Source organism: Toxotes jaculatrix, chromosome 5 (genome assembly GCF_017976425.1).
Source record: "Toxotes jaculatrix isolate fToxJac2 chromosome 5, fToxJac2.pri, whole genome shotgun sequence".
NCBI lineage: Eukaryota > Metazoa > Chordata > Actinopteri > Toxotidae > Toxotes > Toxotes jaculatrix.
Window position 1 is genome coordinate 28,647,060 of NC_054398.1, and position 14,662 is coordinate 28,661,721.

Here is a 14,662-nt window from a genome sequence, read left to right on the forward strand (position 1 = left end):
GTGGTTCTGCTGGTTACTCGGGCGCTCTGGCGCTGCTGCTGTTGGGCTGCGCAGGTGGACAACACAATTGCCCCTTCCTACTGGTTGAGAGCGGAAGGTGGTGGCGGTTGTGGTGCCGGGTGGTGGTTTCCCCCTCCTTCCTGTGTCCTGGGCCTCCCCTGGTCCTGGGTTCCTTTCAATACGTTTGCGTGGTGTGTGTGGCTGTCACATGTGACTGGGGTGATATTTCTTTTTATATTATTTGGGATCCCTCACACCCCTCCTCGAGCTGGCCCCCCGGTAAGCCTCAGCCCTGATAAGGCCCCCTTTTCCCTCACGTCCCCTGTGTATGAATGGTGTTTTACAGTGTTTTAATGCAATTTTGAAATAAAGTACATTCCGGTTATTGTCGTGGAACTACGTCTCTGCCTGTTGTAAAACAAACCTGGGTGCCTTGGAGTTGGTACAGTTGCTTATAACTATTTCCTTGGGCGAAATTCCCAAGGTGGCATTGCCTGGCTTCTTAGGTTGCTCTTAGTTGGGTGTTATAGTGACCTACACCATCCGCTATCTGCTACCATCCCCCCATAATATCTCTGTCTCGCCACATGTTGTTGGGTGCATGTTCATGTTCTGAAGAGCAGAACTCGTGGTTTACATGTGGTCATCTTCCAGTTTCCAGAACCAGCTGGAAGATTTTGCATCCCCAATGGATTTTACATCTAATTAGAACTCCCGACAGATCGTAAGGACTCTGATTTTCATCTAAACAGTTTGTACAAGCAGCAGTGAGCACATGGAGAAAAACATTACATGACTTGGTGTTTCCACACAGAGATCCGTTTGTGAGAGATGTTCGTATCAAACCCACCAGGGAGCAAAGTCAATGCAGGTAGCAGGTCCGTAAGCTCTGTTTGGACCTGCTACCTGCTTCAGGATATTTTCACCTTATGTGGGAAAATGTACATGTTGGCATTATTTCAGCAAGACTTTTTTCCAGGTTAGCTTTGTCCGAGTTACCAGGTATGATGAAAGCAGCCTCCAGCTGTGGAGTTTTAGCTGGTCAGTAACTGTACAGTTCATCCAGTGCCTTCGTGGTCAAACACCAGCTTGTCGGGGATGTAAACCACTGTGAGGGCAGATAGAAAGGTATCATCAAATGTATCATGAGGTATTCAAGATCAGGGAAGCACCCTGCTGATTCTGTTTGTACATCCACACACCAACGTGAAATTCAGACACATGTCAATGTGATAATAGCAGCTTGGAAATGCTAATAGCTAATGATAAAGCTTTTTAACATCTTTTTTTTTTTTTTTTTTTTTTAAGATATATGAAGCTCTCCTCACCATTAGGTGATCCTGTAGAGACTGTTCCGTGAGAGGAAAAAACAGTACCGTGAACATACAGTTTAACTCCCTTAATCTGACAACACATTGGTTTATCACATTTGAATCTGTACTTTCTCTTCTGAGCTCTGAAGATTAAGCTGTCTGAGTTCAATCACTGTAGTTGGAATAATGCAGTTTTTACATTATTTTTATTCTTAAAAAAGAATATTTGTGCACACGTCAGGTGTTGAAGTGATGCTCAGGTACTCGGCACTCACAGTTTGTGGCCTCATAAAACCTGATGAGCAATGAATTCAGCCTATGAATTCCAGTTTACTGCTCAGACAGGAAAAAAATAAAAAGTACTGTGTCAAAATGTGGACGTGGTTCTGTTTGTTCACATCAGGAGACTGAAACTGGTTTTCACTGAAACTTCTTAAGGATACAAACTCTTGTTAATCCTCCATTAGAGCTCGAATAAGTCAAGAGAGCCTTGTTAGCTCTTAGCTCGCTCTGCACTGTGTCTTCCTGAAAACAGGACCTAATGAATTATTCAAGTGTGATAGTGGTGGAGGCTGTAATCATGCTCACCAACCTTTAAAATACCACCTCCGTAACCAGCAGCTAAAGCTTCCATCACTGGCTGTAGAAATGTGTATTGAATAAATGAAGAGTTTTCCCTGCTGTGTCACCACACAGACAGACACACAGACACACACACACTCACATTGTAGTGTGTGACAACTTCTGATAGTCTTTGTGTGCCACTGGGTACAAAGGTGGACTCTTGAGAATGGCTGGAGTGGTCGGGTGATTAGCCATGATTAGCTTGGTGCTGAACTTAAACACAGGCTCTTTTATGGTGAGTTCACACTGAAGATGAAGTGAATGTTCGAGGCTGTTTGAACAAAGTCAACTGAAAGACGTGAGTGAAGGTAAAGACACACAGATTCACTCCAGCTGAAGCTGCAGCTTAGTCCAGACCTGGTCCTGAGGAATAAAAGAGATACAAAATATACATGTGTATTAAACATATCATTACAAATAGAAAAGCAAGGGTTAATGCCAAAAGGTGAAAAAGGGAAGAGTTTTCTGTGTAATTAGCAGATTTCTGAACACGCTTTAAGTCAGTTTTCATGGATTTACTAAGTCCAGAATAAGACACACGTTTCTAAACCATTTCTTACTGTTCACTAAATGTATCCACAGGGAACAGTAGGGATTAGAAGATTAAATCCTCATGATCATGTGGTGAGAAGAAATCAGATGCTGATGCCTGATGCTGTGGAGGACAAACAGCTTCACAACTGCAAAGTCTGAAAACACAGACAAGATGAAACATAAGAACAGAATAAACAATGATTCCAGGCTTAATAAGGGACGAACCACTAGTGTGTTTAAATCTATATGTTTTCACTTAGCCTTGTTACCAAACTTCCATAAATTACTTCTTTGGGGAGCAGTAAAGAATATCAGTCAATTAGTAAAGCAGAGCAGTCTGGAGGAAGAGGGCTGGTTAACGAGCTGAAAGAAAAGAAAAGCTCCGACTGCAGCAGGGTTAGATGTTCACGTCCCACCGGGTCCAACTATACTGAGCAGTCAGCACTGTGCATTAAAGACCCTACAGCAGTACTTAGAGCGCTGATGATCACCTGTTTATGACAGCTTTACAGGACTTTGAACACACTTTAAAACTGGGCTGTGTTGTTCATTAGTGCTGCGGTAGTATGTGTGTTACTATTACTATTCACAAAGTTCACCATCTCATTCAACAGCTTTCTGTGGTGCCACGTTTCAGTCTACATCAGGTTGTACCAAGTGTCTTATTTCACAAGACAATTCAATCTCATACGAGAACAAAGAGAAATGTTTCTCTGTTCGACTGCAGAAGGTTGTAAAGTTTAACGTCCTCTTGTTTAGTTTCAGTGCTCGACCATCCCATGATGCACCAGGGCCCAGCTTTCCATCAAGAGCGGAGTCTGTTGTCTAAATCAAAGAAACACTTCACTCAGATGTGAGTTTCTTCTTGTTGGTCGTTATATAGAAGATACTGACACTGACCATACAATTAATTAAAGGTGCCAGAGCTCAGTAGCCTGTGAAAAATGGACATGCAGCCGTGACTGTTAATACCAGATTTTATCCAGCAGCTCTCACACTGAACTTCACCAGGTTTCCACAGACCCCTGCAGAATAAAGCAGCAGAATAAATGAGATACAAGCTGCCTCCACTGAATGGTTCAGTGGCCTGTAGCAGCCATATTGTTACACAGGCCTCGGGGAAACGAGGCAACATGATGGACAGAACTTATATAGACCAAGTGAGATGAGGGTTTCACAGGAACTGAACATTGAGCTTTAGTTCAGGCAGGCCAAGAAGTCAAGCTAGGCCCACAATCCCAGTACATCAGTCAACATCAGCTGATGGATCTGCTGACTCCATTTTACATATTCAACTGGCAGATGTCAGACAGGGCTGCTTTAGCCTTCCCACTCTCACTGCTTCCTCAGCGAGCTGCTTTGCAAGCTGCCTCGACCCCTGCTCCTCCTCCTGCCATGTCTGTCAGTGATGCCTGCTCTGCTTTGTACCCTGGGGGGTCTTTGCTGCTGCTCTCCCTGCCTCAGACTGCCCACATACACCTATGGAATGTCAGGGAGGTCCCAGAAGAGAGCCATAGCACCAAATACACGTCAGTGCATACAGAAATAAAAATGTTCTTCGGCAGTCAGTCCACTGCACCAATGCTGGGTATTGATCAGCCTTTTGATGAATGTCAGCACATCAAAAAGTAAAGCTGACTAATTTGTTCATGCTACCTTCGGTCAGAGCACAGGCAGACCTTACCCAAACGGACCTGAGAATACTTAGACCTGATCCACAATGAGGTCAGACCCAAACTGAGAAAGAACACAAACACATTTCTATGTCCACTCCTGCACAGACAGTAAATCATTCTGAATCTGGCTGAATGATAAACAGAGAAGACAACGTTCTAACCTGTTTAAGATCAGACTCAAGATTGTGAATCACAGCAGACACTGAGTCAAACACCGTGAGACCAGCTCAGGTCCTGGGTCGGGTCTTGGTTCTTCGGAACAGAGCCGACCCTTGAAAACTCAACTACAGTCATTTGACAGTTTAAGAGTTTAGACAAAAATAGTAAAACTGGCTCCACATTAACCAACTACAACAGGAACATGGTGCAAACATATGAATCATATCATAAAGCATCAGTAATAATTCTAATACATCAGTATCTAGCAGTCAAGGCTGCAGCCTGAGTACATAACACTTTTGATGCAGGACCTTTAGTTGTATCGATTAGTTATATTGTGATATTTTATATTTTACTTCAGGACAGAATCTGAATAGCACTGACAATCAGTTATTATGTGGCTCCAGCTTCTGCAGCTTCACTGTACGTCTCCACAGCCGCCTGCTCAGGCAGCGTCAGTGTGACGAACAAAAAGACTCGACACTGAAAGAATAGATGAGAGAACGATGCCTCAGCAGTATCTTCTATAATAAAAAGTGGTGAAACAGCTGAGAGTGAAGGAGCCAAAATAAACAAGTGGCATCTTTTTGTTGCCACTTTGCTGCTCACAGCACAAGTACCCTCACTTCTGTGCTTACATGAGACACAGGTCACAGACTGGAACAGATATGATCAATCATCCCAAATCTTCAGTTCTGTGTAACAATCTGGAAATGAGCACGAGGCCCTGGCTCTTCTCATAACCTCTCTCTCTGTGTCTGTAATTTCTTGTTGTGTTGAATTATTTCTGTCATTCTCCTCTTCACTCCTTGTTTTCGTCCTGAGGGTTTCTGTATCTCAGGAGTCTTATTAAATGCATTAATCTTAGGAACTGGCTGCTTCTGCTCATATCAGGTCCCTTTTGGGGGTTTTGCCTTTAAGAATACAGATAACTTCCAAATACAGGAATATACTTTGCTTGTTATTTATTGCTTTAGCTCCACCAACCTCCTCAGCCCAGAGACTTTACGACTCTGCTATTTCTGATATGAGGCGTCCACTGAGAACATTGTCAAATTAGAGTGATAGTGGCAGCTCAAGACAACATCTGTGAACAAGAACTAAAAGTTGGAGTCTGCAGCTGCTCCACACAGGCTGATTTTACTGATAATGGACTTAACCCTTAAGATTAACCCTGCAGAAAATGTCCTATTATCCCTGAAAAATCTTCTCATCTCTCCTAGTCCTCTGCCCCAGCTTAAACCTCTCATCACATCAGCAAATACAGAACAACCCAGACAGTGTGGATGACATCAGAATTAGAGTAACCTGAGGAAGACAGGCAGAAGGAGAGTAGTGCACAGACACAAACTAGGACGTGTGCAGAGTCTAAAAACAAGATAAAATTAAAAACAGCTGAAGTATAAATGTGCATAAACCTTATGTCTGGAGTTTCCCTCCAGACATGTTTTAAGACATAAAATACTCTTTGTTATGAATAATTATTTATAAGTATGAAGGAGTGAAAGGGAACTGGGCGCACAGAACGGTCCCTTCCATTCCTGAAGTACCAAAAACCCATCCTCAGACCTGAGGGGTGGATCTATGACGCGCTGACTTCAGACTGCGAACAGTGCAGCCGAACTCTGCAGCTGCTTGACTCTGATCACTGACGGCCTTCGTTGGTCACAGTGACTGTCACTGTGCTTTACAATCAAGGCTGCTGGTTATTACTGACTGTCAGAGTGCCTTATCGTCCTTGAGGAATCAGAGACAGCTTCTCCCTGCACTGCTGCACAATTATAGGTCTCCTGAGAGATTTCTTTGTGATTTGGAATAAAGAGAGTTCAAGCAGTTGACCTGAGTGCTCATCAGACCTCCTGCTGACATTCCCTGTGGAAACACAGAGCCCTGCAGAGATGCCCACTCTACACACAAGAATCATATGATTCATGTTATTATGACTTTATGGTCTTTTCATGTTTCATCTCGATCACAAACATCAGACCTGCGAACAACGGACAGAAACAGGCGTTAGTTTCAAAAACTAAGTGAAGTGTTATCTGTTTTATTTGGGCTCCAAAAAATTCAACCAACAAATTCAGTCTGATCTTTGGAAGAAAACAAAGGAGGTTGGTTCGGGTTGGTTAGTGGATGTCTGGTTTATCTGTGAAATAACATTAGCTAACATTACACTGCAGCAGGAATGAGTTGGTGTTGATTCAACACATTTCATCTGTTGATATGTTTTATTGTGGATGATTATGATGACATGGTGACTGTTAGCTTGATTAATGCAAGCTGAACCGTATTTCAGAATAAAGCAGGTTAGGTTTTCTAAAGAACAGGGAAATGATGGAACAGTCAACCATTGTGTCTGTGCTCCACCAGTGTGACTGCATTATGTTTTCTGTTAACTTAATGAGGATATATTTTGAATTAATGTGTCTGGCAGGTTATAAATATGTTGATTCTGAACGTATCAGTAAAATGTTCACGGAGAATCTGTTTGTTTTCCACCTAAACATCTGATCTTATCGGGCCAGGCTCGGACCTGGGACTCAAATGCACAACTCAACACAGACTCAGGTGAGTAAAGGCAGGTTTATTCACAGGCAGGGGTCGGTACAAGGTAGTCAGTAGAATAAGGCTAAGGTATCCAAATCGATAGGCAAATTCAAGAAAACACAAGGGGTAAAAAATGATCGGAACTGCTGGAACGAAGGACAAAGACAAACTGGCAGAGAACAAAGGGGAAGACACAACTAAATACAAGAGGGGGTGGAGAGACAATGGGAAACAGGTGCAACACATTAGGGCGAGGCCAGGTAATCAAACAGGCAGGAAACACAGGAGGGCAGGAAGTAATTCTGAAACGAGACAGAGGTTAGAACAACAAAGTAAAACAGGAGCACACAAAATAGCATGACAAGAAGGAACAAAAGCCATAACTTGATTCAGGGGCTAGACGTGACAGATCTCTCAGTACAACATCCACCCAAACTGGTTCTGTTCAGACTCTGGCAGCCCCTGGTTCAGATCAGATAAAGATCCTGGTCTTAAAACTTAAATCCTGGATGCTGTTGTATGAACTTTTATTACGGTTATTTCCTTTCTCTCTTTCAAAAGTGAACTTGATCTCAGTGAGATTAACTGATCATGCTTTCAGTGTGGAGAAGTTTTGATTTCATTTTGTAACTTTTGCACCTGTGGGAACAAAACTGTTTTATTCAGGAAAAATCATCATCATTAATGGACTTTGTGACCCTTCAAGCTTGAACTTGAGACATGACTGAACTCAAGAAGTGAGTTCAGGGAGGTCAGGTCTGTATTTGATTCACTCATTATTGAAAGAACCCTGTGGAAGGTTTTCTGCAGATTTTCTGTCTGATGAAAAAATGAGTTGCTGCAAGTTGGTGAGAAATGGCTGGCACCACGCAGAGAGTAAAATAAGATCCCAGGAAAACCCTCAGAAAAACCTCTGCATCGATGAAAACTAAAATCTACAGAAAAGAAAAGAGAAGCAGAAAACTCGACAGGAGGGTGAAGTGGGGTTGGTCTGAATTACAGTTTCTTGGAAGGCTTGCTGGCTTTTCTCATACCTGGAAGAAAAGTTGAAACTATTCCTGTTGTTATAACTCGATAGTTCATTAAATTTTCCCTGAAAAGGACCAAAAATACCCTTGAGATCATGACTGAGAGGGTAGTAAGACTCCTTCAGGGATCCAGACATGGGGCTGTACTGATAAGCAAACACATCTACGGCTGGAGATGGCTTGTTTTGGTGATAAAATTTATGTTGCACTTTCTGACTCAACAAAGTTATTGAGAAGCACAGAAATAATAAAAGAAAGGAGAGAATGAGGGAGACTGTCCTCATGAAGCCCCCCCAAAAATCCTTTTTTCCAAACACACTGTAATCACACTTGAATCCTTTCGGTCAGTGGCGTTTGCTCCATGAAGTGTGAGGAAGTCTGTGAAGGCTTCCTGGGTGTATGCTTCCTGAGACCCCCCACCCCCACAGACCCACAGACAGAGCCACGCTGCCATCCATGAAGCCAAACTGCCGTGTGTTAAATGTAATATCACGAGGAGGGACTGACTCTTCCCTCACAGACTGAACTAAATGTTATTCTGGCTGTGAGCATCTGAATCTGCCTCTTTATTCTCTTTTGGACGTCCATCTGTTCTCAGCTTTATATTCATGTTTTTTTTTTTAACCTAATTAATCAATGTCCATATGTCTTTTACTGTCCACTTCACATGCGTGTGAGCTCCGCTGACTCAGCTCTGCTCATGTTGGAGGTGCGTGATCCCTCTTCAGCTTTTCTTTCTGTTTTTAATGACACTTTTAATGTCTCAAAATAAAACGACAGAATGACCTATGCTGACTGTTTTATTCTGTGACCCTTGAACCCATCACTTTTTTATGTTCATATCATCTGACACAGGATGATGGGGGTTTTTTTGTTTGTTTTTTGTCACTTTATTTCTTTATCGGTCTAAGGTTTCCCCTGAGGGAAGCACAGATTGTGCGGCATCATGTTTGTCCCAGAAAGAGGAGCACAAACTAATTTAAGGAGCAAACACTGAGTAGGCTTTGTTTAAGGGCAATCTGACCATTAAATAAATATGTGGACATATAGCAGTGGAACAAGGAGTCTTCTGAAATACTACATCTACCATCAGCCGGCAGGATGCAGCAACAAGGACTCGATCAGGGCACAGCTTTCAAACTGAATTTAGAACATGGTGCAGGGAGATAAAGTCTTTTAACTGTTATATTAAATGTGACTGAAGAAACAGTGGCCTTTTATTGGAGGAGGGAGGGTCGAAGTTCACTGGTGGAACTTTGACTTGTGAGCTCAGAGCTGTTCAGTAATTTGTGTCCCTTGTTTTGATTCTCCTGCAGACAGAGAGTTGCATCTGTGTTTACTCCTGTGTACAGGTGAACGTTAGGCCAATGATCTCTTTAAAATACTATAACTGCCATAACCATCATTTTACACGTTCACTCTTCTGCGTGACTTCAGGTCCCTGATCTTGCTGAACATTACATATCCGCCTCTCTTCCTCTGTAGGAACCCTCAGGGAACAGGCTGATTAAATGTTAAAGTAAAATTTAAAACCCTCAATGATTAATGTCAAGGAGGATAAAGTAAAATGAAGGACTTTTTTTTGGTGAGTTCAGGATGATTGATTTCAGTCATTTTTCTGTTTTTGTGTTTTTATGTGAAGGTGGGATCCACACAGACCCAGGAATCATTTCTTGTTAATTGTTTGTTGTTTTCAGTATAAAGTTCTCAAAACCAAACAAGTCTCTTAAGTTTTGTTTGATTGTGTCAGAAATAGATGTTTCCAGACAGGATTTGTCATACACTCACAACTCCACCAGATAAAACTCCTGGGGGGAGAAAAGGGAAGGACCTGTGGAAGATGGCTCACATCATGGCATAAACCTGCCACAGATCCCATCTGTGATGGCTCTTTGGCTAAATTCATCTGGATCCATATTCTCAGCAGAGGCAACATGTCAGGAAAAAATAGGTTTATGTGGAGAGTTCACTGAAACAAAGACTGAAAAACAAAACCTGCCTCAGTATTCCACTCCTCAGTCTTCCTCTCCTCAGTCTTCCACTCATGTCAAAACACGTCAGCGGAAAGGAAATAAAATAATGTCTGTAGCATCGATGCAGGCAAGAAAGCACAGTCCAGATCTTTAAAGAGTCTAATCCTTCACTCTCTAACATTTGGAAACCACTGTGACAGATTTAGCAGAAATCCAACAGAGTGAAACATCCTCAAACTGAAGACCTCTGACACATTTAACAATGTTAAACTTGTTGTTACTTATGAAAATGTTCAGTGGACAAGACAAAAGACTGATTTCTTCTCTGAAAAGTTTTTAACTTCATGTCTAACATTATGTCACCTTTAAAGGGGTTATGTTGAACTAACAATTTACTACTTCCACATCCAGCAGACAAACATCAACGTGGTCTTTCATCTGGAGTGGTGTTTGAGCACACCTGATGGATTTAAGTCCAGTATTCTCTCTCTTTTAGCTCTGTTTTTCGTCTCTACCAGCTCCGCCATGTTCACTATCTGCCCTCTGACTGTGCCTGCATGCTGATCATATCTGAATAATCTTTTCTACTAGGAGTTTTTTGAGATTTATGAGTCTACATTCTCTGTCCAGGAAACCCAAGAGTGACATGACACACTGATACATTCACATTTTTACAGCACATAATGTTAAAAAACAAAACAAAAAAACAAAAACAAAACTAGGAGCTAAAAGAAGCTAAAAGGCTCTGATGTTTAATGATTTTCTCTAAGCAACACCTTTGTTTGTGAGAGAGTTTTAAAAAAAGCATCACTTTTGTTTCTGAGCATTTCATCAACACGTTTAAAGTGTAAGAGGAAATAAGTTTTTAAAAGGTTTTTCAGGTCAAAAGTAGTGAGATACCCCAGTCTGTCTTGGAGCTGCATTGCATCATGGTCTCTTTTCTGTTCTTGCGGAAGTTAAAATTGGTGTGTGTGTGTTTCTTCAGTGATGGGTTTCTCCCTCTGTGATTGTTGAATGTTGGTACAACTGTAGAGAGAAGATCAATGAAACAACTGATCAGATCACTAAGCCTAAAATGGCTGCTTTGCTTTTATGTTTTTGATTTTGAGCCGATATGGTGTTCTGCACCATCATTGGCTTGAGATTTGGGTGGACACGTCATGCTGTTAGGTTTATTCTAGATTCAGGAAATGTCGACAGAATGTGAGGAAAAAAGGAAACTGCAGTTATTCCGATTGGGATTGTTCACACATTATTCCAAGACAGTTAGTCCTTGTGCTGACTGCAGGTAAACAGCCTAAACCAGCTCCTGTTGTTGTGTTTTTATGTACTTGTAGCAGTTTGTTACCAGGTGAAACCAGATCCAAACAGTGTACAGCTCCTATAAAATGAGACTGTCTCCGAGTTAATATCGTATTTTGTTTAGATGACACTGACAACGGTGGAGCATTTACTGACGTCCTGTTAACAGTCCTGCCAAAAGTCTGCTGACATGGCTGCGGGTTGCATAATAGGAAGCAGCCTTATGCTTCTCTCACACAGTGGACACTAACCGGTTGTGTCAAAGGCAACGCAGAACTTTAAAGTTTTGAACCTGAATTTAGTCAAAGTCAGAGCAAATCTAACATCCGGTGGAAGTTTGTTCCAGCTTTGTGTGGAACAGTGACTAAAGGCTGCTTCTCCATACTGGAGAAAGTTCAGGCACACCCATTTTCTTCATTTCCTCAGTGTCCTTGCAGAGACAGTCTGTGAGACTGGTCTCTTGGTGACATTGTGAAATATAAATGTTAAATAGAAAAGGAGCAAGGACTGAGCCCTGGAGAATCCCACACATCTCGTCTGAGCGGGCCAACATGGTGTGTTCACGCCCCCTGTAGGACACTAAAGGTGGTGATGCAGAAACACATATAAATAACAGTTATGACCAAAGCTGAGTCCAAACAAAAAGGATATATATGTTTTTTCTTTTCTTTTCAGTTTGACTTAAAGTTCACCTCAGTCAGACATTAGCCAGTGTGGAACAGTCAGTGCTGCCTGTGATTTTCTCCTGAAAGGTCACAGAGTTGCTTCCTTTCACACCAACTTTGTTTGCTTTGTCTCTGTGTATCAGACCTCAAAGATTTCTGGTTACCTGTGGACAATATTCACATGTTCCAGTGTCACCATGACCCTGTGCAGGTAGATGTCTGAAACCTTCTTTTATCAAATTTCACTGTAGCTGCTGGAGATGTCTGGACATGATGCCATGTTGGGAGTCTGTCCGTTTATCCTCTGAAGAAAAAGAAGAATCAAAACAGAAAGCAACAAAGCAACAAACGAACCCAAAGATGCAAAATACAACAAGCTGTTTCTGTTTTTATTCCTTTATCTCTCAGGTTGTTTACAGTGCAGACGTCTCTTGAACATAACCCTTAAACCTCCAACCTACAACATTCACAGCAGACTTTGTTGCTGCAGCATCATAAGCAAAGATGTGGGTGTTTGCAGTCTAATGAGAAGGATCTGTCATATTCTCTCATGCTACACCAGACTTCATTATTAAAAACTCCATATTGAATGTTCGCTGTGTTCCATGTCCGACATCCAGCTCCTTTGTTTCTGTAATGACCTGGTTTCCCCTCAGGAATCATAAAGTGTCATGTTATCTTATCTCAGATCAGAGGCCGTTTCTGTGCTCGTGTTTCAAGATAAGACGTTTTGTATTAACCTGTGGCTCAGTCTCATTTAAAGCACGCTGTGCCTCGGATCTGCTTTTAAAAAGTCTTTTTTACGTTTTCAGCTTTGCTCCGCCTCCTGTGTGAAGGTGACAGATTAAAGATGAGGAGGAAGGTCCACATCTGTGTACGCCCTGAGGCTTCCTTAACGAGGATGTTTCTTTTACTTTCCTAGAATCTAATCAACTCAGATGCCTTTTTATGTCTCTGTGCAGTCTGTGGGTTTGCTCAGTGCTGAGATGAGACTGATTTTGTTAACTACAGCAGGTGAACCCGCAGAGAACAGACTCAAAGTCGAAATGATCAAGTCAAGGTTTATTGTTCAGTCTGAAGGAATGCAGATGAATGGGTGAGGGCAGAGCAGGGTGGGGACTGAAGGCTGGGCAGTGAGAGGAGGCTGGAGGCTGACGAGGCAGAGGGTGGAGGGAGGCTGAAGTTGAACGGTTTTGGTGGTGACAGGCTGAGAGACAAGAAGGAAAACAATGGGTGGATAAAATTGTGTAGTATGTCCTCCGCTTAAGAGTGGACAAAAGACCCAGACACACTGCTGGGCTGATGAGTAGATGGATTACAGGTGTGTAGATGGATATGAGGAGGAGCACCACCACACCCACAACACAGACACACACATTCAGGCGGAGAGACAAATGGGGGACGACAGGAAACAAGGGAAAGAGAAAAACTGGAAACACAACAGCTGTGACCAGAACAAGTTTAACTCAGTTCATACATTTCTGTGATTCACACACAAGAGCCTGTTACTGAATTACATGATTAGATTTACATATTTATAAGGCCTTTAATTAATCCATTAACTAAAAACAAGATGATCTTAAAGACCCGCTGCTGACGTGCTCTAAGACATAAAAATTATTTCTCTTTTCCTAGTTGCTCAGCGCTAAAACACAGAATTGAATACGAAATGTCAACGAAAACTGAACATCACAGGCGTCGTAAAAGTCGACTTCATGGTGTTAGACTGTACAGGTGTAGTTGACGGTCACAATCATTAGATATCTTGTTTGCTAAGATGCATTTAAGTTGACACTGGTGGTGCAGTGTCCAGAGACCATCAGAGCAATCTGGCCAGTAGTTTTCCAGCTCCATCTTCCTTGACACCAAAGTGCTGGAAGAACAGACTGCAGCCAGGTAAGCATGGAACCCCAATGTAAATCTGGAATCTATGAGTTTGTCTGACTCTTGGTAGGTAATAAAACTATTCCCCAAATTTTCAGCATGTCTACATACAGCATTCTGACATGGATTTCTAAACTGTGTCCACCGATGAGGGATCTCTGCAGACAGCTTCCATTCATTCTGGATGGCTGGTTTTAAAACATTAAGAAAACCCAGTGCATAATGATACATCATTAAACACTGGCTGGCTCGGTGCTGATTTAATGAGAGCTCTGCAGGCAGACAGCAGGGGCTCATCAGGCCAAGGACTGATCCAGCAATCTGGACAAAGAAATCCACAGGCTCAAATTCCAGTTTTTACATGAAGGGTTTATGAATTTCCACTTCAGCTGACTTTTTCTACCATGAGACCCACAGGGGTGTAAAGCTTTTTAAACAACTGATATGTCAGAGGACAGTTTTGTTCCTGGCTGCCTCTCCTTCTGAGCTCCAGCTGAAGGCGCTGAAGAACTTTAATGAGCCAAAGCAGCTGTGACGAGAACAAGCTGCAATTATGACAAACGGTCAACAGTGGTGCAAAAAACCTAAAGTGTTTGAGCTCTTTGTTTTCCCGCTATAGGGAAGTTCTCTATAATCCACCTTGTTTGCAATTTTTTTTTTCTTTCGTATTGCTTGTTGAGTTTTAGGCATTACGTGTCACATCCAGCTCATGAGTCAGGTCCTGTTTGTCTGTTTTCCTTTTTACTTTGAAATCACTAAACCTTTTTACCTTTTTACCTCTTTTGTAGATTCACTTCCTGTCCTCCTTTGTTCCCTGCCTTTGTGATTACCTGTCCTGCCCCTAATGTGTTGCACCTGTGTCTGTCTTCCCACCTCCTAGTGCATTTAAGTTTTTACCTTTTGCCTGGACTGCCTTTCTGTGTACCGACCTTGTTTGAATTAAAGACCAGCTTCTGC